We start from the raw sequence: 22,106 nt of genomic DNA on the forward strand, positions 1-22,106 counted from the left end.
TCAGCTGTTGCTGCGCGGCGGAAACCAACTCTCTGCAGTGTCAGCTTCGGGCCGTCAGACAGTAGCTTGCACGGTGCCAAACATGCTCGCGAAGATGAGGGTGCAGGTTGGCAGACACAAAAAGATGGAGCAGAACCTTCAGAAGCTCACCAATCGGGGAAGGCTTGTCCTAGATCAGTGTGTGATGAAAGGAAACGCAAAGTCTGCAAAAGCTGTGCGGTAAGGAACTTATCTGAATACTTAAGTATACTGTGTTTTTACACTGCTTGAGAACTGTTAACAATTCTCCAAAGCGTCGACACATTTTACTGGCTGTATTGCAAATTATGCCTTTGCCTTTTCTATTTGTTCGCTGACTGGAAATCACATCCTATATTAAAACATGAGTGTTCTGACGTGTACACTTTAACACTGATCACTATGTTCATAAGAACGATCACAACACTGCTCTATTGGGCACTGAAAGCAACAAAATCATTGTGACTGGATCAATTCCTCGATGGATTTTTGTAATGGTTGCATGTTTGGCAGCCTGTTTATGTGCGTTCGCCTAACTCGGGCATTGTGGCATTGTAATGGTTTGTATTATGCGCATGCTGTGTTTAAATTTACAGCATCGTTTAACGTCCATGGCAGGCACTATGATGGCCAGTATGCTACTAAACACATTTCAGCGGAATTGGGCTTTTGCACTTCGTAATATGTTTCTGAATACAAAACAATTTTGCTATTTCCCCATCAGGTACAACAAAGAGTGGCTGTACGACTGCCTTCTGTTAAAGATCAAGTCAACGTCAGTCTACATATTTCTCCACGAGAATGACTACCTGCCCTTGCCAAATGTGTGAACATTGTACACCTACATGAAGAACCTCAAAGCAGACTTTGGATTTGATTCTGACTTATTTGCTGTGCTGAAGGAAAAGCTGCTTGCTTGCCCCGAGAGGGAACGACGAGGTTTGTAATTGTTTTTTCCCCTTCATTACGCTTTCTTTATATATTCCTTCGACAAGTTACATGCACCAACCTTTTGTTTGCTCCTTTGTAGGTGTACTAATGTTTGATGAGATGAGCGTGCGGAAAAGCCTGCACCTGAGAGAGTCGGACATGAAACTCATAGGAAAAGTGAATTTCGGGGAGCACACTAGGCCATCAGACCACGAGTGAGACGCAGATCACGTGCTAGTTTTTCTATTCCGGCCTTTCCTTGCAGGTTGGTCTCAAACAGTAGGCACGTTCTGTACTTCAAGTGCTGCTCCAGGTTCAGTCATAGCAAAATTGCTGCTGCAGTGCATTGTGCACTTGTGCAATTCCGGAGCTGTTGTTGATGCGGTGACTTGTGACAACTCAACGAGCAACCGGTCAGCTTTGAGATCACTGGGTAATAACTTAAGTGCACTCTTTATGTCTAGAGTATATATGGTAAAATGACGTGCTTAACCTTATATAATATTGTATTTTAGTCATATGTGGTGAAACGGGAAGCACAAAAACATCATTTGAGCATCCATGCGACCCTTCTAGAGTCGTCTATTCAGTGATAGACCCACCCCACATACTCAAGTGTATACGAAACAATCTACTGAAGGTTGGAAAGTTCTTGGTAAGCTACAAATGGGTATTGTTCTTCTCTAATGAATGTGCAATAACTGTTTAGTACTAATGGAACTTGTGTGCAGCTCCCACAGGGACAAGAAGTCTACCACTCCCATTATGCAGCCCTCCTGGAATATGAAGAAGAACAGGCTGGTCTTCGTGCAGTGCCGAAGCTTACAAAGGCTCATATATCACCAAATGCCTTTCAGAAAATGAGTGTGAAGCTTGCAGTACAGGTTAGACACTTTACTTTAAAATTATGTTCTGCAAAAAGCGTTTTTACTGATGGTATTTTGGCAAAGAACGATGTCATCAGAAGAGCATTTTCCTATTTCAGCTATTCAGTGAATCCACAGCTGTAGCCATGGAATTTTATAGCGCACAGAACGGGTGCGAGAAGCTCCACCAGTCCTCAGGAACATCGCAGTTCACAAGACGAATGAACATCCTGTTCGACTGCTTAAATTCTCGAAGGCCGGAACACGTGCAATATAATGAAGCCGAGCATATAGCTGTAAGATATCAGTTCTTTTCCTTAAATAAAACTTTTGTTCTTGAGCCTGAAATTTGACCACTTTGCAGACAATGAAGGAAAACTTGACGTAGCTGGACAGCTGTTGCAAATACCTAGATGGATTACCAAAGCAGAGGAGAATCTGCTTCCTAAGCACGCCTACGTGCCAAGCCCTGCGGATAACTCTCCTCAGTACTATTTCACTTGTTGAAAGTCTTCTCTCATCTGGATTTCGTTATGTACTGGTTGGAAACTTTTGACAGGATCCACTGGAGGTAAATAACTGTTTTTCCACACGTTTTCACTGATAACACACGCTTGTTCTTTCAGAGATTCTTCAGCATAGTGAGGCATGTTACTGGTGATGGAGGGCAGCCGACAGTGCAGCAATTTCTGTTTATATATCGAATGCTTTCCGTAAACAACCTCGTACAACCACCTAAGCGAGCGTCAGTGGCTGGAGATGGGCCGCAATTGCTGCTCAAGCTGCAAGACATTTTCAACCGGACCAAAGCTCCTATAAACCATGTGAGTAAAACTGTGTTGACGAAATGGTTGTTGGGCGATGCAGGAGTACATAACTGTTATTATTTCTGAGTACACAAATACAGTTTCAACCTAAATATAAAAAACGCATGCATGTGACGGTGTATTGCCCTACCTATGGGGCAAACACCAAATGTGCCTTTCTGTCCTTGGTTTATTGCTTACTATACTAACAGTATGGAGGTTTACATTTTACAGGCTGACTCTCTGGCAGTCCTCCTAGATGACATCCTGTTGGAGCCTGAGAACTCTGTGGAGGAATCGTCAGATTTGTGTTGCCAAGAATCGCAAAAAGAGTACATATTAGAATATCTTGCAGGCTACGTAGTTAAGAAGTTCTCATCGCTGAAATGCTCCAGCTGTGTGGGAACGCTGAAATCGGAACGAGTGCCAGCTGGCCTTATACTTGCAAAATCTAAAGGTCATCTTCAAGTGCCCTCTAGCCAGCTGCTTATGCTTCTGCAAATTGTGGAACATCACCTGGAAGTGTTCACACTTGAAAAAGTCGCATGCGCCAATGCATACATGAACATTGTTGAGGGTGTTTTGCTGGACAGCCGCACTGCTTCAGCTGCAGTTGGTTGCAAGGTACATTTCACTAGCATCACTGCTGATGTCATTCATTTTTTTCTTAGGACTCGCCTGCATTTCTTTACAAGAGAAAAAAAATAAGAGCACGCGAGCATCAGTGCGAACAACCTGTCCAGCAAGTGGAGGCAAGAAATCTGCTTGTCCGAAGCAGTAAGCACACGTCGCCCTTACAAGTTAGGAGCACTGCTTGGGTAGTATAGTGTGTGTGTGTGTAAATAAAAACTTTGTTCTGGTTCAAACAATAAAGTATTTATTTCCTGTAACCATGATTGCACTCTGTGTGTTGATATTTATAGGCGGCAACTTACTCGCATAACCACTTAGTTTGAGTTTTTTCTCATGCATCTTGCATGCTGATAGCAACAGCTATTGACAATTATAACATTAGCTTAAGGTTGCTACCTCAGCGATGCGCGGCTTACAAAAGGGCCATGCCACAGAAGTAATTTTGTTTCCTGAACAAAGTATGCTTCTTGCCGTGAGAAATGGGCCATTAGGAACTTAGTGCAACAGGAAAAAACAAGATGTCAGTTTTCTTTGTCAATACAACTTTCAGATCTTTTTTGAGCTCTGCACTGCATCAGGGATGAGTGAAAGCGAAAATTAATTGTTATTTCTCATTAGTTCGAAACTTCTCATTAGTTCTAACTTCATTCACAGCCCACAAACAAATATCATGAAACAACACCAGCAGCGCATGCCTTTTATGTTAAATAGTCTCAAACTAAATCTTAAAAGTGCGAAACAACAAATTGACAGTCACTTTAGCATACGCCAAAGAGGCTGAAGGCGAAAGCCTACGCGCTCAAGTGACTGACATTCATCAAATTAATTGACATTCTCATTCGAATGCACTTGTTACTGTTGAAGCGAAAGCTTCATTACGCTACCTCGGGCAGCCGTCGGCGACTCAACACTTTTCACCTTGAGAGCTAGAGGTGAAACCAGAAGAGAGCATTAAGGCGCGTTTATAGTCCGACGTTATCGGCACGCGGGCAAGCGTCATCAGACGCCGGGCGCGTCGGAGCGCATTGGCCGCGCGTCCGGCTACGTTGGCGGCGCCAGTACGTCGAACCATCGGTCTAACTATAGCCGCTGTTGTTCTCGCCAACGTGGCATAATGTAGTTAGTTAAATTGGGTTGATTGGTGCAAAAGAGACTTAGGCTTTGCTGCGCCAGACACAGGGTGTTAGAAAGTCGATGGTAGAAAAGAGTAAAAGCTGCATTATTTAGAGTGTGTTCAGAAAGCCTACTTCGTCTGAAAAATTTACGACAACTGTAAGAGGGACAACGAAATCGTCTCCCAAAATGAGAGTGGGGTGTAGTGGTACATGTAAATCGTATAGATCGTGGAAATGTTTTTTTCGTTGTCTTTCGATATGTGGGCAAGTAATTAGAATGTGTAGTACCGTAAGTGGTTCCTGACATTTATCACATACCGGCTGTGCTTCCTTTGTGAGTAGATAATTGTGTGAGAGGTGTGTGTGCCCTATTCGCAGCCTGGCTAATATTACCTCCCTGAAGCGTTCTTGGTGATAGCAGGTTTTCCATTCACCTAGCACCGAATTAATGATGGGCAATTTGTTATTATTGTTCATGTTCCACTGATTTTGCCATTTGTCATTTAGTGCTTTGCAAATAGCTCGAAGCCCATCCATCAAATGTAGCTTGATTTTAGATATAGTTTGTGTTTCGCATTAGCAGCATACATATCTGCCTTTTCGTTTCCCGGGATCCCAACGTGACTTGGGACTCAGCAGAAACGAATTGAGCGGTTTTGATTTACGCGTGACAGTGTGTAATGAGGAATAAAGATTATAAACAGGGATAAGGTGCCTCAGAAAGGCTGGCCAACGTTTCGATAGGAGGACCTATCTCAATGATGAGAGGTTTTTGCTCCGATTTTAAGTTGAGGGCTTTAAGAGTACTTAGGGAGTCTGTGTAAACGACTGCTTTTTTGTGCTTTCCATTTACAACTTCTTGCTCTGCCATCCACAAAGCATAACATTCGGCTGTGAAAACAGAAACGAATAGCGGGAGTCTAACAGTCCGTTCCCATGTTCCTGATGTGACACTGCTTCCCACATAATCATGTGTGCGCGCGTTCACGCTACGTCGGACTATATTTAGGCCTTTACGGAGCCCTTGAAGGAGACATTGCCGCCATTGCCCGAGTAGAGTTGGGCCCGGCTGCGAGTTGCAATCAAGTCTCACTACTTTACTGATCACCGCAGTGTCTTCATAGGCATAAAAATGATGAATAAACACTGTATTCATTGCAAACATGTCTGTATATCATTGCGAAACCACACCTCGGCCACAGCTCGACAATGGGCCTAGCCAGGGCAGTGAAGCTTTCGCTATCAACCAGGGTGAACCAAAGCTAAACCACACCAATTTTTAATTTTATTTGGGCGAACTTGCGCCCATAAGAGAACTCCAGGCAAAAAACTATTCGGTGGCGACGAAAACAGCATGCGCGGTTGATCGTCGGCAGAAAAGAATGCCAACACGCTCGCCAGTGCGGTATCTATAACTGCGACGCCAAACGTACTTAAGGTTCAGGGACCTTAAACGTACTAGCACATCAACGCCCCGCAGCGCGCGCATCAGCTGATGAAGTGGGCCCACGGTTTTATCAAACGCATCTCCAACGCGCTATCGACGCGACGCTTTAAACGAGTTGAAAACGGTGCTGCGTAGAGAAACGGGCACCAACAGAAATAAGCGCATGTGGCAATATGTACAAGTGATCAAAATTAGTGAAAAAAAAAGGGGGGGGGGCTGGAGTGGGCCGGAGCTATGGCAAATGAGTATTCGAAGTTAAATGCGCATGTGTGAAATAGTGCTTTTGTAAAATATACCTTTAGCTATATATGCTTGAAACCGCTGTTAACGGTCTTGTTTCCCAATGGTCCGAGAAAACTATACCGCAAGCTTTTATATGCGGTAGTAATGCTTTTTAAGGATAATGATTAGTGAAAGCTTGTTTCTGGCTCAATGATGAGCGTTGGAAATTCTTACTGCGCCCTCGTCTTTTTTTTCTGTTTGTGCTGTCATGCGCTATACGGGCTTCGTAGTACGTTTCCGTAGTGTCCACACTGAACACAGGAACCTTGATTGATCAAAGTAACGACCAGGTTATGGATGATGTGTAGGCTAAGTTCAAATCGGATGCTTTCATTGCGGACTTCACAATAAAGTACGCAAGCAATCGCTCCGAAATGTTAGAACTGCATTTTAAGAGTGGCGCAAGATTTATACGGTTGCGCGGGCAGAAGTACAATTGCCCCCGCGATGAAATTCAACAAAAACTTGGAGAACGCTTAACCTTCGCCTTTAAGAGCGGAACGCGACAGCATTCAAAGATACCTCACGCTTCCCAGCAACTGCAGCTTTTGTAACCGTAATATTTACCGCGAAACGCTGGCGGCAAACGCTATGCACGAAGGGGAGCTTTCTGGCAGAAACGCGGCCTCTTGCTTAGGCCAATCCCGGAGGTAGTCCCACAGCCACGCCCAAAAATACATCGTTTTCAGATTTCTGTTATAGTTTGCACTGTTAATACTTCAGTCTGAGAAGATTTATGATAAAATGCATGCGCTGTTGGTGTTTGTTTCGTTACATTTGTTTCTTGGCTGTCATTGTCAAACTTCCGAGGAATAACTTCCTCAAGAATGTAAGACAAGATATGAGCAACTTTAATGTTAGAATGGTGTGGCAATATAACCCGCATATTGACCCTTTTCGCGAAGCAGTTTGTAGTATAAAAACAAGATGGCGCTTTCGGCGGCGCACCGCACGTGGCCTCAGTGACAGTGAACGAATACGAAAGCAATACCGCTTTTACATTGCTTCTGTGCGATCATCTGTCGGAAATGCTACCGAGTATTCGCTAAGCAACTGTACTACAACTATGTTGTAGTGAATCGTGGATTGAAGTGTGCAGTAGTTGACTGCAAAAATATAGTGACTAGCATATTAAGGAATGGAATGAATCTGTGTGGCCAAGTTCGCGGACCGCTGCTGCAACTGTCCGTACGTGTTACCGGCACTTCGATATGTACGGCTTTCCTCGAGGATACAAAAATTGGCTCATCCGCCAGCATTGTATCGCTAACCTTGAAAGAAAGGGATTCAGCCCCGGAACGTCGGCAAGAGTGAGTACCGCTCGTTAACCATTGACGAAGGGTGTAGCGCCGCTTCCTGTCATAGTAAGTTTCGTGCACGGTATCTACGCACATTTACTCCAACTGGCACGGGTACTTGCGCCCACTCTATCGCCAACGTGTCAAGAATAGGTGAATGGGCGCACACTTGATTATATGCGCACAATAAATGATGGACTACACCGACAGCGCATGAATGGTCAAAGCTGAATGTTTAGTGATGGTCCACAAGACTAAGCGAGTTATTAAAAAAATTAAATTATGGGGTTTTACGTGCCAAAACCAGTTCTGATTATGAGGCACGCCGTAGTGGGGGACTCCGGAAATTTGGACCACCTGGGGTTCTTTAACGTGCACCTAAATCTAAGTACACGGGTGTTTTCGCATTTCGCCCCCATCGAAATGCGGCCGCCGTGGCCGGGATTCGATCCCGCGACCTCGTGCTCAGCAGCCCAACACCATAGCCACTGAGCAACCATGGCGGGCCTGTCCAAACTTTATGACTATGGTATACGTGGTACGGCATTAGGTCCGATGAAGAGTTACTTACCAGATCATTATCAGTTTCCTTTAATCAGGCGACTTCCTTATTTCTCAATATAGAGACTGGGTACCACAGGGATCCATACTTCGTCCTATATAATTTCACCTTTATATTAATAACGGTCTAAGCATTTCTTCCTCTCCTACTATCATCCTGTACACGGATGATACTAATATCAAATCAGAACACATTCTGACAGATGCTGCATTTGCGCACCGCCTTTCCAAGGGCATCATCGATACCCGGTTACCATACCATTGACCGTGCAACAGCCTTCATTTTTGAGATCCCGAGATGCTGCTCGTGCAAGAGTGCTAGTACTACAGTCTTCAAGCTTTCAGGGACCACAACCCTGTTATTCCAAACAATACAGCCCTCGTCCACCGTGAGCTCAAAACGGCGAACCCAAAACGGTTGCAGTTCCGCACTGACAGACTTTGGCCGACCATGCCATATCATATTTCACACAACTCGCAGCAAACTGTCACACCCTGTTGCACGCTCAATGTCCTGAGCGGTCAGCGGCAAATCTGACAACGTGAAAAAGTAACAAAGTGTGTCCTCTTCATGCCCCACTTCCGACAACGGTAGCCGTGACAAAGCATCAGAATGCGAGATGGCGGTGCCCGGCTTATGCGTAATTTTGTAACGATAGTCTGCTAGAAATGTCAGCCATCTGTGCACCCTGGCAGTTGCCACGGCACCAGGCCCCGGAAACTCCGCTGGTTTTTTGTCCACGCGAATTGCAGCGCCATCCATGAGATGGATGCGGAACCAAAATCGCTTTTCTTTTTTTTTTCTTGTCAACCCTCTCTCAACTTTGTCGTTTCTCTCTCGCCTTCAACTATCGGCGGCCCGGCAAGCGCTCGTCGTCGGCTGGGCTGATAACGGCCAAAACCGCACAACTTTTTTTCTGGCATTATACGGTCAGTTTTTCGCCTTCCGTGCTAGCAGTGGTAACCCTGTGATAACCTACCGTTGCACGTTTGTCGGCTTTTATTGCGATAGCAATTATATGGACACTTCAACCGGATTTCTGCCGTCGGCGTCGCCGTCGCCGTCGTGAGGTTCCCTATAGATAAAATCTTCGCCGCGCGCCGTATGCCCGAGCGGAAGCGTGCGGGGACATGCGCTATCACGGAGAGCGAACGCACTCAATCTCCCACGCGCAAGCAAGGAAGCCGGAAGCCAGCGCCGGAGGGAGGGGGGGGGGGGGGGGCGCACTTCTCCTCTGCCAACAACCGCGCTCGTCTCGCCCGCACGGTCTGTTATCTCCCCACGGCTCTGACCTTTATGCGCCGTGCATTCGCCGCTCAGTTTCCGTTGAAGCGATAGACCGCACGTACCTTCGCCGCTGCGGCGTATATATGCGCTTGCTGCCAGCGTTTTGATAGTCGTTGTCTGCAGTCATTCAGTGTGATCTATTCACGTTTGTTTGTGCGCGCTCACACCACGCTTGTTCATTCAGTTAGTAATAGTCGGGCCACATTTTCCAACGCACGCTACACATGCAATGATGCCCGGATCGGCAGTGCTGCGCTACAGGTGTGTCCCTTCGCACGCGCTGCCCACGGGAAGCGCTTCTCATCAACACCACCGTTTCACAAGCGCCTTCTCGTGGTCATCGAGTCTCTCTTCATGTCGGTCTACTTACGGCGCAGCACACCTGCTTACTTAATCAGCCCATGTTTACTACAATTCACATTGCTACCAAAGCTGCTCACCTTACTTCGTATGACATTGCTGTGTTGCTATCGCATTCATTGCTTCGCCCTTAGGGCGAAACTGTGACATTTTTTTTTCGCCATGTCTCGCAGCGGTCCCTGTTCGTGTGAGGTTCAGTGGTGTACGAACACATCAAGACGAAGTGAGCCATGCGACGTGAAATTCTACCGCATCCCTAAAGACAACAGGTGAGCACCGTGCTATTTACTTCCCGGTTTTTATTTGTGATAGTAATGGTGCGCAGTCGTACATGGCTGTCCGGTGGTGAGGTAACATTTGGCTGATTTTAAAACACCACAACGATTCTGTAAATTGTGCCAAGAAGCAGCGAACAAAAAGCTCCTGATAAATATAGTACCACCTGTGCGTATCGCAAGGAACACGTGTGTAGGTGTGCGCTTTGCACTTATTTCTATCTAATTGGTCGCAATCGTTTAAAAATGCGTTTCTGAGAATTAAGGTTAGCATATCACAACTAGTACTCGGCCGCGATGCGAAACGAGTTCTGTTTTGTATGTTCCAACTGCGATGTTATAATTTATGATCTTCACTGTTCTTCAGGATGGAAGCGTTTTTAACCTACGCTGGAAGGATGGACCTAATGGGTTTGCCCAGAGACAAGGTCAACAACCGCAGAATATGCTCGGTGCCCTTCACGGAGGTGGATTTTATGGACCGAGCGAGAAGCAGGCCGTGAGAAGCTATTCTGCGCATTGGCCATTAGATCAATTACAATACATGTTTTTTTTTTGTTTTTTACATGTGCGAACATGGAACACCATCCTCGTTTTGTTGCATTCTATAGTGTGTTGCACTGTCTGCTCCAATTCTGGTTTTCGCAAACGAACACAATTAAATGAGTCCAAAGAACTGTTGTGTTGTAAGTGCAATTATTTTTTAATTTGGGCACATGCTTGCTTGATCGTAATAATGAACGGGATTGCGTGCATGAAAACGCAAAAAGAATCCACTGCGCGCAAGCACGCATCACGAATGCACGAATGGCACGGCCGGACAGGAGAGGAGCGCGGAGCACGCGCTTCGGTCCGGTGGTGCGTCTGATAACGCCCGCGACAAAAAAAAAAAAAAAAAAAAAAAAAAAAAACACGCGGCGGACAGCTAAAGAAATAAAAAAAAGAGCATTGTGCGTGGCATGAGGGGAGGGCGAGGCGAGGCTTGCGAGGAATAGGAAAGTCAAGAGGGAAAGGAGAAAAGAGCGGAACAACGTTATCATAAAAAAAAGGAAGAAAAAAGTTCTATAGCGAAAGGGGGAGGGTAAAAAAAATCGCGCCGCTTTTCTTTCTTTTTTTCGCCACCGTGGTACCGTCATCCATCCGCTAGGGCCTAACTGAAGTGCGCCTTGGCGCTAGCGTCGACTGAGCGTCTGCTATAAAACAACCAATGGGAGGTATAGGAAGATTCACCCCCCTGACGGCACCGCAATGTCGGTGTGGATCGAAAAGAACCATCAGTGGTTGGTGATCCGTTAAAACGTTAAATGCCCTGCCAAACAGATATTTGTGGAATTTTTTTACTCCAAAGGCGATGCTCAGTGCCTCTTTCTCCATTTGTCCGTAGTTCCGCTCGGACATTGACAGCGACCTTGAGGCGAAAGCGATAGGCTTCTCTTGGCCGTTCACGACATGCGATAGTACTGCTCCTAGGCCATACTCTGAAGCGTCACACATGAACTGAATTTCTTTTGTCACATATATTTCCAACACACTTTCATCCGTCAACAACGTTTTACACTTGTTGAAAGCGTCGTCACATAGTCGGGACCAGTGCCACTTGGTTTCCTTGCGCAGCAAGTCATGGAGAGGCTCCAGTACTGTAGCTAAATTTGGTAAAAATTTTGCACAGAAATTGATCAGACCAAAAAACGCCTTTAGTTGCCTGACATTGTCTAGCTAGGGTGCATTCTTTATCGCCCTTACCTTGTCACTGGTAGGGTGCAGCCCATTGCCATCAACTTCGTGTCCCAAGTAGGCTACTCTTCTTTGAAACAATGTGCACTTTCCCGCGTTGACTTTGATACCATATTGGCTTAGGCGCATGAGCACTTGTTCAACTCTTTCCCGACACTGCTCGTAGCTAACTCCCGCTATGATGACATCAAGATAGCAAGCCGTGCCTTGCAAGCCCCTCAGGACTTGGTCCATTACCGCCTGAAATGAGGCTGGTGCACAGGCTACACCATATTGACACAAGACAAAAACCGTCTTTAAATAACGCGCGCAGGTTCGTGCACCCTCGAAGAGGACAGCGGCGTATTAGAAGAACAAAGACGAAGACGTAATGGCACGTGCATTCGCCGCACGCACTGGGAGATATGTGACCGTCGCCAAAAGAGGAGGAAGTGAAGCGTCGCTCGAGAAAAAGAAGGCTTCTTGATCTCCTGCTTGGAACGCTGCAGCTATTTAATTTATTTACTTGCCGGGCACAAGTTCGCCCCAATAAATAGTTATCTCAGAAGACCTTGTATCATTCGTTACAATTCTGGTGGAGGTGCTGGGTATGATTTCCAGCCCCATTCGAGTTGAAGAAAGCAGCCCGGAGCCACGCCAACTCGGACCCAACGAGCTCACGCCTGTCCACCAGCGCACGAGCCGTCGCCTACGTGGTGAGCGACCCGAGTTTTCTCTTTTACCGGAGCCAACTAGAATAGCAGCAGCAGCCAATACCGAAATGACATCCCAGACCGCCTCAACACACGTCGTCGTTGATCAGCCGATGACGCCTAAGCCTTTCCACGGCGACACTTTTGAAGACGCCGAGGACTGGTTAGAAGGCTTTGAGCGTGTGGCGGACTACAATGGATGGAACGAAGACCGGAAGCGCCGCAACGTTTATTTCGCGTTGCAAGACTCTGCACGAACGTGGTTTGAAAACCATGAAGCTGCCCTCCGGTCGTGGGATGACTTCCGACGGGAGCTGTTGGCTACGTATTCGAGCACAGACCGCCGAGAAAGAGCTGAAGCCGCTTTGCAAGCAAGAAGCCAACGAAACAACGAAAGCGTGGCAATGTATGTTGAAGATATGTCCCGCTTATTTCGCCGGGCCGATCCGAGCATGAGCGAGGACAAGAAGCTTCGGCATCTGATGCGCGGTGTGAAGCAGGAGCTTTTTGCCGGTTTGGTTCGAAGCCCTCCACGCACCGTTGCCGAATTCCGCGCCGAGGCGACAACTATGGAGAGGACACTCCAACAGCGAGCGAGGCTCTACAACCGCGATATGAATGTCGCATCTGTGGACGCCATATCAACGGTGTTCGGGAACGGCGTCGATGTCTTACGAGAACTCGTAAGGTCTGTGGTTCGAGAAGAGCTCCAGAGGCAACAGATGAACAATGGCCCTACAGCGGTCTCTTCATTGGCAGAAGTGGTTCGTGAAGAAGTGAGACAAGCAGTCCGCGAACAGCACCCACAAGCACAGCCACAAGCGTCACCAATGGTACGGCCGACAGTATCGTACGCCGAGGTACTCAGAGGAACGCCTGGACGTACTTTCGTCACGGCACCTACCCATGTACCCGAACGTCAGTTCACGCCACCTCCGCCTGAGACGAGATTGCGGAAGGCTGACATATGGCGCACTCCTGATCGAATCCCACTGTGCTACCACTGCGGGGAAGCTGGTCATCTCTACCGGATGTGCGAGTACCGCAGAGCGGGACTTAGGGGTTTTTCCGTAAACGCTCCTTGCCCAAGAAACGGCGAGCGCCCTTTTGAAATCCGGGAGTATTTGTCGACGCGCCAAAGCCCTCATACTTCACAGCAACACCAACCTCGGTCAACAGTACCACTGCGGTATCGATCACCGAGTCCGCGTCCATCCTCCAGCTCCCCGAGGCGAAGTTCCCAAAGCCCGCGTCGGGAAAACTAATACCGGCGACCTGTGGAGGTAAGGCCGCTGTCGACGCAAGAACAGAGCCTCCAGCGCTGACTCCGAAATCTAACGACAGACGCGAGAGCAGTTGCGGAAACAGTGACGTTACTTCCGATTTGTGTGTGGTTGTGGACGGCTACGAAATTACTGCTTTAATAGACACAGGCGCAGACCATTCAGTGATGAGTAAAGAACTTGCCAGAAGACTAAAGAAAGTGCTGACTGCTTGGAGAGGACCGCAAATTCGAACAGCCGGAGGACACCTTATCGACCCGGTGGGCAGGTGCACTTCTAGAATTGGCATACGTGGCTTCACATACGTCGCTACTTTCATTGTGCTGTCAGAATGCTCGAGGGATTTAATTATTGGAATGGACTTTTTGCAGGCGAACGGTGCAGTAATCAACTTGCAGGAATCTTGTGTGTCGTTCTCAACGAAGCACGCTATCGCTACGTTCGAGTGTGAAGAACAATTCGATGCGCTCCAGATTATAGACGACGACGTCACGATACCCCCAAGATCCAGCATAGCTGTCGCCGTAAGAAGCAACGTGTTCACCGACTATGAAGGAATAGCAGACAGTAACATTGGCCTCTTACTCGAAAAAGGGATCTGTATGGCCAGAGGTCTTGTTCGGCTGCGTGGTGGGTGTTCTAATGTCTTTGTCACTAACTTTGGAAATGAAGTCCAGCATATTGCGAAGGGAACTGTCATTGCCCGCCTTAATGATTATGTCCAGATTATGGATTTGAACCCTTCCGAGGCTGCACCACTCAAGTCTGACAACGTCGACTCCATACTCGCATCCATCAAGATCGAAGCAGCACTATCACCGATCCAGAAGCAGCAAATAGAAAGCCTTATACGAGAATTCGCCACGTGTTTCTCAACGTCATCCAAAGTCCAGAGAACATCCATCGCCAAACACCGTATCATTGTCGACGAAGCTGTCAGGCCTATTTGCCAGCATCCCTACCGAGTGGCACCGAAAGAGAGAGAGGTCATCAGAAACCAAGTTGAAGAAATGCTGAGAGACGACGTAATTCAACCGTCGACAAGCCCGTGGGCTTCGCCCGTGGTGCTAGTAAAGAAAAAGGATCAGACCTTGCGTTTCTGCGTGGATTACCGGAAGTTGAACGTCGTCACAAAGCGGGATGTTTATCCACTTCCGCGGATCGACGACACCCTTGATAGACTACGGGATGCGAAATTCTTTTCCTCTCTCGACCTCAAAAGTGGATACTGGCAGATAGAAGTGGACGAAAGAGATCGTGAGAAGACAGCGTTCGTCACACCAGACGGGTTATACGAATTCAAGGTACTTCCGTTCGGCCTCTGTTCCGCACCTGCCACATTTCAGCGGATGATGGACACTGTACTATCCGGGTTAAAGTGGCAGTCCTGTCTTGTTTATCTTGACGATGTCGTGATTTTTTCTACCACCTTTGATCAGCATGTGGAACGACTGCGGACTGTGCTCAACACTATTAGTTCAGCAGGGCTGACGATAAAGCCACAAAAATGTCACTTCGGCTTCCATGAGCTCCTTTTCCTCGGCCATGTGATTAGTTATGAAGGCATCCGTCCTGACCCTGAGAAAACTGCAGCAGTAGAAAAGTTTCCTAGACCAACGGATAAAAAGGCCGTGAGGCGATTTTTAGGACTTTGTGCCTATTATAGACGTTTCGTCAAAAATTTTTCGAAGATTGCCGAGCCGTTAACGCGATTGACTAAAGAAGATGTACCTTTCATTTGGCTAAGTGAACAAGAAGATGCATTCAATGAGCTCCGACGCCGACTTCAAGACCACCCGGTTCTTGCGCACTTTGATGAAGAAGCGGAAACAGACATCCACACGGACGCAAGCAATTTCGGGCTTGGTGCCGTCCTCGTTCAGTGGCAAAACGGAGAGGAAAGAGTGATTGCATACGCTAGCCGCACTCTTTCGAAGGCTGAAACTAACTACTCTGCTACGGAAAAGGAATGTCTCGCAGTAATATGGGCCATAGGAAAATTCCGACCATACTTATACGGTAGGCCGTTCCGAGCAATCAGCGACCATCATTCGTTGTGCTGGCTTGCAAACCTGAAGGATCCTTCTGGGCGACTTGCTAGATGGAGTCTGAGGCTGCAGGAATACGACATAACGGTCGTGTATAGATCTGGTCGCAAGCACAGTGATGCTGATTGCTTGTCACGTGCTCCGGTCGAGTCTGCTCCTGTGGAAGATGGACACAACTTTCCGTTTCTTGGAGCCGTAACCACGTCTGAGATGGCCAAACATCAACAGTCTGACGCCGAGATGCTTCTACTCATCAGGCACCTGGAAGGACACCCCGTCCATGTTCCGCGAGTTTTCAAACGGGGATTATCATCGTATGTGATGAGAAATAACGTCCTCTACAAAAGAAATTTTGAGCACAGCAGAGAGAAATTCTTACTCGTCGTTCCTTCATCCTTGCAATCCGAAATCTTGGAAGCCTGTCACGATGACCCATCCGCAGGACACCTCGGAGTGAGTAGGACATTCGCTCGAATTCATGCTAAGTACTACTGGCCAAAGCTATTGAGTTCGGTGCAGCATTATGTGAGAACGTGTCGGGATTGCCAAAGACGCAAAACGCCTCCATTAAAACCCGCAGGCCTCCTTCAACCAATAGAACCCCCAGAAGCCCCGTTCGAACAAGTAGGAATGGACTTGCTTGGTCCATTTCCGACATCGTCATCAGGGAAACGATGGATTGTAGTAGCGACTGATTACCTAACCCGATATGCCGAGACAGCCTCTCTAATCAGTGCAACAGCCATTGAAGTGGCTGAATTCTTTGTTACCAACGTGGTACTACGACATGGTGCCCCTGCAGTTATTATCACGGACCGAGGAACTGCGTTCACAGCGGATTTGACGCACTCCATTATGCAACTAACTCATACCAGCCACAGGAAAACAACTGCCTATCACCCTCAAACAAATGGGTTGACCGAGCGACTGAACAGGACGCTGACCGATATGTTGTCAATTTACGTAGACTTAGAGCACCGTACATGGGACAAGATACTACCATATGCAACATTCGCTTACAATACCGCATTGCAAGAGACCACTCAAGTGACGCCATTTCAGCTTGTTTTTGGCCGAACAGTTACCACACCCTTAGATGCAATGCTGCCGGTAAACGATAGTGCAGAACAAAACCCTGAAATCGGCGAATTTATACAGAGGGCCGAAGAAGCACGCCAGCTGGCGCGACACCGCATTCAACAAAGACAGCGCATTGACGCCGACCGGTACAACTTGCGGCGAAGAGAAGTCGAGTATGCACCAGGTGACAGAGTATGGGTGTGGACTCCCGTACGGACGCGCGGCCTGTCCGAAAAGCTTCTGCGCCGTTATTTCGGCCCTTACAGAGTACTTCGCCGCATTAGTCCCTTAAACTACGAAGTTACGCCGGAAGGACAAGTGACCTCATCACGATGCCGACGTCGCACAGAAACTGTGCATGTGGTCAGAATGAAGCCATATTATGACAGGCAGTGAATGTTCTACCAAACACCTCTACTCAGTGCCATATACCATTTTAGTGCGGTCAACAGCTTGTCAACAGTTTCGCCACTTTACGCATCGGGACGATGCGTTCTTGGAGGGGGAATAATGACACAAGACAAAAACCGTCTTTAAATAACGCGCGCAGGTTCGTGCACCCTCGAAGAGGACAGCGGCGTATTAGAAGAACAAAGACGAAGACGTAATGGCACGTGCATTCGCCGCACGCACTGGGAGATATGTGACCGTCGCCAAAAGAGGAGGAAGTGAAGCGTCGCTCGAGAAAAAGAAGGCTTCTTGATCTCCTGCTTGGAACGCTGCAGCTATTTAATTTATTTACTTGCCGGGCACAAGTTCGCCCCAATAAATAGTTATCTCAGAAGACCTTGTATCATTCGTTACAATATGGTAGGCGCCTGTAACGGAAAAGGCCCATATGCGTGTTAACGGTGAGCAGTTCCTGAGCGTGCTCATCTAATTCCAGTTGCAGATACGCCTTACTCAGGTCAAGAACAGAAAACATAGCTCCACCTTGCAACGTGGTGAAAATATCTTCAGGCAGCGGTAGAGGGTAATGGTCAACTTCCACGAAAGGATTGACGGTGACACGGTAATCCCCGCACAGTCGAATACCGTTATTCTTTTTCGGCACTACCACCAGTGGGGTGGCCCAAGCACTGTGCCTCACGCGGTACAGAATGCCTGCCTTCTCCATATTAAGCAGCTCTTGTTCTACTTGCTCGCGTAACGGGTATGGAACTGGTCTCGCTTTACAAAAAAAAAAAAAAACGAGAGTAGCGCCTTTCTTAAGCACAATACTAGCGTGAAACCCTTTAATGGCCCCGTATCCTGGTTGAAATACCTCGCGGTACTTATCAGTTAGCTGTGCTTCTTCACGTACGTTCTGCACCCGTACCACATTCGGCCAGTCGAGCTTTATTTTCGTTAGCCACTCCCGCCCAAATAATGTTGGCATTCTAGCCCCTGCGCTATCATTAGCAGTCACTAGTGGCAAGCGAACGTGTTGGCTCTGGTACTTTACATCAACATCCATAATACCTTTGACCGTGACAGGCGTGCCATTGTAGGTGCCATCGGAATCTCTCTTCCGTTTATCAGCAACGGCACTACAATGGCAGGCGTGCCCGCCCTACGGGCTGTGTGACACAGTGTCAACAGCTCATCGCGCGTTGCCTCATTCTACAGGAAATGAATATGCGTTTACACATTTTGGCTACATGACCTTTCTTGTTACATTTAGAACAACGACTGTTCATGAACGGAAAACTTACAGGATAGTGCCGCCCACCGCAACGATGACACACCTTAGTCTCTTGTGGGCCCGCTGGTGAAGCCGTTTTCGGAATGGCACTCTGGGCGTATCCTCCCCACCGGGTGCTTGCCGCTGCCCCGCTGCTGTTTCCTTGTGCCAGTGAACGTCGCTGTCGACTGGGGTCCCCGTTGAGAGGGTCGCCACTATTTCCTGAGTGCCTCTAGTAGCCGATTCCATGGCTGCTACAATAATGCAGGTGCGGTCCCAGGTTAGTTCTGCATCAGGAGTCGCCAGAAGCCTGCAGCGTATGCTGTCGGAACTCAATCCCGCGATGAGATGATCTCGCAGGGCTTGCTCAAGAAATGTGCCGTACTCACACATTGCAGCCAGTTGCTTGAGTCCTATGAAGTCCCCTATGCTTTCGTGCGGTTCTTGCTTGCGTTGGTTAAAACGGTATCTTTCCGTAACCACGGAGCACTTCGGGGTGTAGTGCTTCTTCAGCGTTGCGATGACCACGTCATGCGTCTACTTGGTAGGCGTTTTCGGCAGAAGAAGGCTCCTGAGCGTGACGTATGCCTTCTCCCCGATGGACGTCAGCAGCACTTGCGACCTCTTATCCTCTGCGATGTCGTTAGCAGCGACAAAACACACCAACCGCTCGAAGAAAATATCGCAGTCGTCACCGTCCGGATCAAACCCTGGAAGCTTACCGAGCATGGCACCCTGAACCGCTGCTCTTTTTTCGGCTGCCGGGATCCCATCCTCGCGGCCAGTCATGTTGTAACTTCAGAGCTGGGACATGCTTTTCGAATCCTTTATTCAGGCATGCCAACGAGCAGCCACAAAACAGCACAAAGACACAGTAACGTAGGGCACACACCCATCTATACAAGTAGCTCCAGGTTACACATGCGCAGTGGCGACCATTCATTTATCACTGCAACTTGACAACTGCGACACTTGTAGCCTATCGCGATATGAACACAACAGTACGAGTTTTGCAAAGTGCGGGATTTCCAAGATCTATGGCGACGCGCTCAGATGAATGAGCTAATTGTATGAAGACATGAAATCCAACGCTCGGCACGGCTCCAGTTTCACTGGCCTATCTACATTGACTCTTGGGTTATCACTTTGGCGTTACCTCATGGGCGGCAGAAAAAGAAGGAGTCACGTGGTCAAACCATAGGTTCCAATTGTTTCATTTGTTTATCGTTCCACGCAGTGCATTACATGTGAAAGTTATAGAAATAATGTTATCATTTCTTGTATTCGAAAGAGAGAAATGAGTTGGCGTGAGAATGCGCTACGTCTACACTGTTTGCGTTCGACGGTAGATAGACAGATAATATCCGAAGAGAAAGAGACACGCTAAGCTGCGCCAACGTAGGTGCGCCAACGGCTCGTACCTTTGCGCTTGCTGCAGTCTGACCGCTAAGTTTGCATCGAAGCGATGATCAGCACGAAGGCCACTTCACTCGCTACTGGCTGCCGCGTTTCCTCACGCCAACGTTTTGACAGCGAGTGTCCGCGGTCATCGAGTGTAATGTGTTCATGTTTGCTTGTGCGTGCGTAGTGACATTCTTGTTAAATTTAGTAAGTGAATATTTGCATGTTTATACGGCCGATAAAACTACTATCTTTAATTCATTACTGCGTATAGTTGCCTACTAATATCGCAATGGATGCTTCTTCGCCTTTCGGGCAAAACTGCAACTTTATTCGTGTGTCATGGCTGCATCCTCTGAGCCGGGTGAGTTCTGACGCCTTGGCCGGGGTGCGCAAGTCACACCAAAAGGCAGTGCGATCGGCATTTTTATTGCGATAGCAATTATATGGACACTCCAAAGCAGATTTCTGCCGTCGGCGTCGTCGTCGCCGTTGCCGTAGCCGTCGCCGTGAGGTTCCGTATGACGTCAATGGAGATGAAATCGTCACCGCGCGCCGCCGAACGCTGTATGTGCGAGTGAAAGGGCGCGAGGGGCGCGCGCTTTCACGGGGAGTGAACCCACGGCGGAGAACAAACGCGCGTTCTGCGCCATGCTCCCGTAAGGGCTAAAGAAGTAGGCGTCTCTTTCCTCCTTTACAATCACCATATATGTAGAGCAAACGCCACTTCTTCAGACACGCGAAAGGCCGTGGGGGGGGGGGGGGGGGGGGGGAAGGGAGGCGACGTTTAGCTGCGGCACCAAGTGCCTATTTATATCAGAGGCTCCGGCAACAGTCACCAACGCCGCACGCATTTTGTGCGAACGCGGGCAAAACGCCGACGGCGTCGACAAGAGTTCTGCGTGTTGCCGGTGCTGCTGAATGTCCAAGTTTATACAGCTGATAAAGCTACTATCATTACTCCGTATAGCTCTCTACAAATTTGCTATCGCAATTGATGCTTCGCCTTTCAGGTGTAACTGCGACAACTTTTTTTCCCAAAAGACGAGAAGCGGCGACAAACGTGCAATGCGTCGTGACAAACGGCACCCGTCAGACACCATTGTGCTCTTCTCCGTCACTCGAACTAAGCGGCTGCTGCTTGACAGTGTACTTTACTTTGCTGCTGGATGACGTTAATTTATAGCGTGAACACAAATGGCAACCGACGGGACAAATGAACTGCAGCAGTGAGTGATGTTCAGCTAGTTCGTGTTGCATGGCTTGTGAAGTGGGAAACAGTGCGGCAAGACAAAGACTGACAGAAAGAAGACAGCGCTTGTGTTCTCATCTTTCTGTCAGTGTTCGTCTTGCCATGCTATTTCCCACTTAACAAGAGACGGGACAAATGCGGTCACGTTCGAGTTTACATGACGAAAACAGATGCCACGTAGGCATGTGTTGTTTTGCATCGAAGCATTTTATTGCGATAGCAATTATATGGACACTCCAAAGCAGATTTCTGCCGTCGGCGTCGCCGTCGCAGTGAGGTTCCGTATGACGTCAATGGAGATGAAATCGTCGCCGCGCGCCGCCGAACGCTGTATGTGCGAGTGAAAGGGCGCGAGGGACGCGGCTTTCACGGGGAGTGAACCCACGGCGGAGAACAAACGCGCGTTCTGCGCCGTGCTCCCTTAAGGGCTGCAGAAGTAGGCGTCTCTTTTCTCCTTTACAATAACCTTATATGTAGAGCAACGAGAGAGATTATAGTTGGAAATGGAGAAAATTGGGTTAAAGTGCAGCGCGATAACTGTCTCTCAATAGAGGACACCTCAATCGCGCTGCACAGGGGGATAGGGACTGAAAGATAAGACATAAACGCGCCTTCTTCCGACGCGCGAAGCGAAAGGCCGTGGGGGGGGGAGGCGACGTTTAGCTGCGGCACCAAGTGCCTATTTATATCAGAGGCTCCGGCAACAGTCACCAACGCCGCCCGCATTTTGTGCGAACGCGGGCAAAACGCCGACGGCGTCGACAAAAGTTCTGTGTGTTGCTGGTGCTGCTGAATGTCCAAGTTTATACAGCTGATAAAGCTACTATCATTACTCCGTAAAGCTCTCTACAAATTTGCTATCGCAATTGATGCTTCGCCTTTCAGGTGAAACTGCGACAACTTTTTGTGCTTCGACGCATAAAACGGCGTTTTGTTAAGAAAGTGACTGGAACGCCAATGCATTTCTCCGCAATCGCGAAACTAGTGTCAACCTACGAATTCGTTCCAAGTGGATCCGCCTTGCCGACTCCGCCTTGCCGACTCCACTACTAGAATTTGTAGGTTGCAATATGG

At 48.1% G+C, this 22,106-nt stretch overlaps 1 protein-coding gene across 1 annotated transcript in view; it reads right to left on the reverse strand.

The window, feature by feature from the left end:
• LOC119440341 (phospholipid-transporting ATPase ABCA3) overlaps positions 1-22,106 on the reverse strand; it is an 80,390-nt gene that overhangs the window by 52,551 nt on the left and 5,733 nt on the right. The gene's annotated exons all lie outside the window — the stretch shown is intronic.

This window comes from Dermacentor silvarum, chromosome 2, assembly GCF_013339745.2.
Source record: "Dermacentor silvarum isolate Dsil-2018 chromosome 2, BIME_Dsil_1.4, whole genome shotgun sequence".
Lineage (NCBI taxonomy): Eukaryota > Metazoa > Arthropoda > Arachnida > Ixodida > Ixodidae > Dermacentor > Dermacentor silvarum.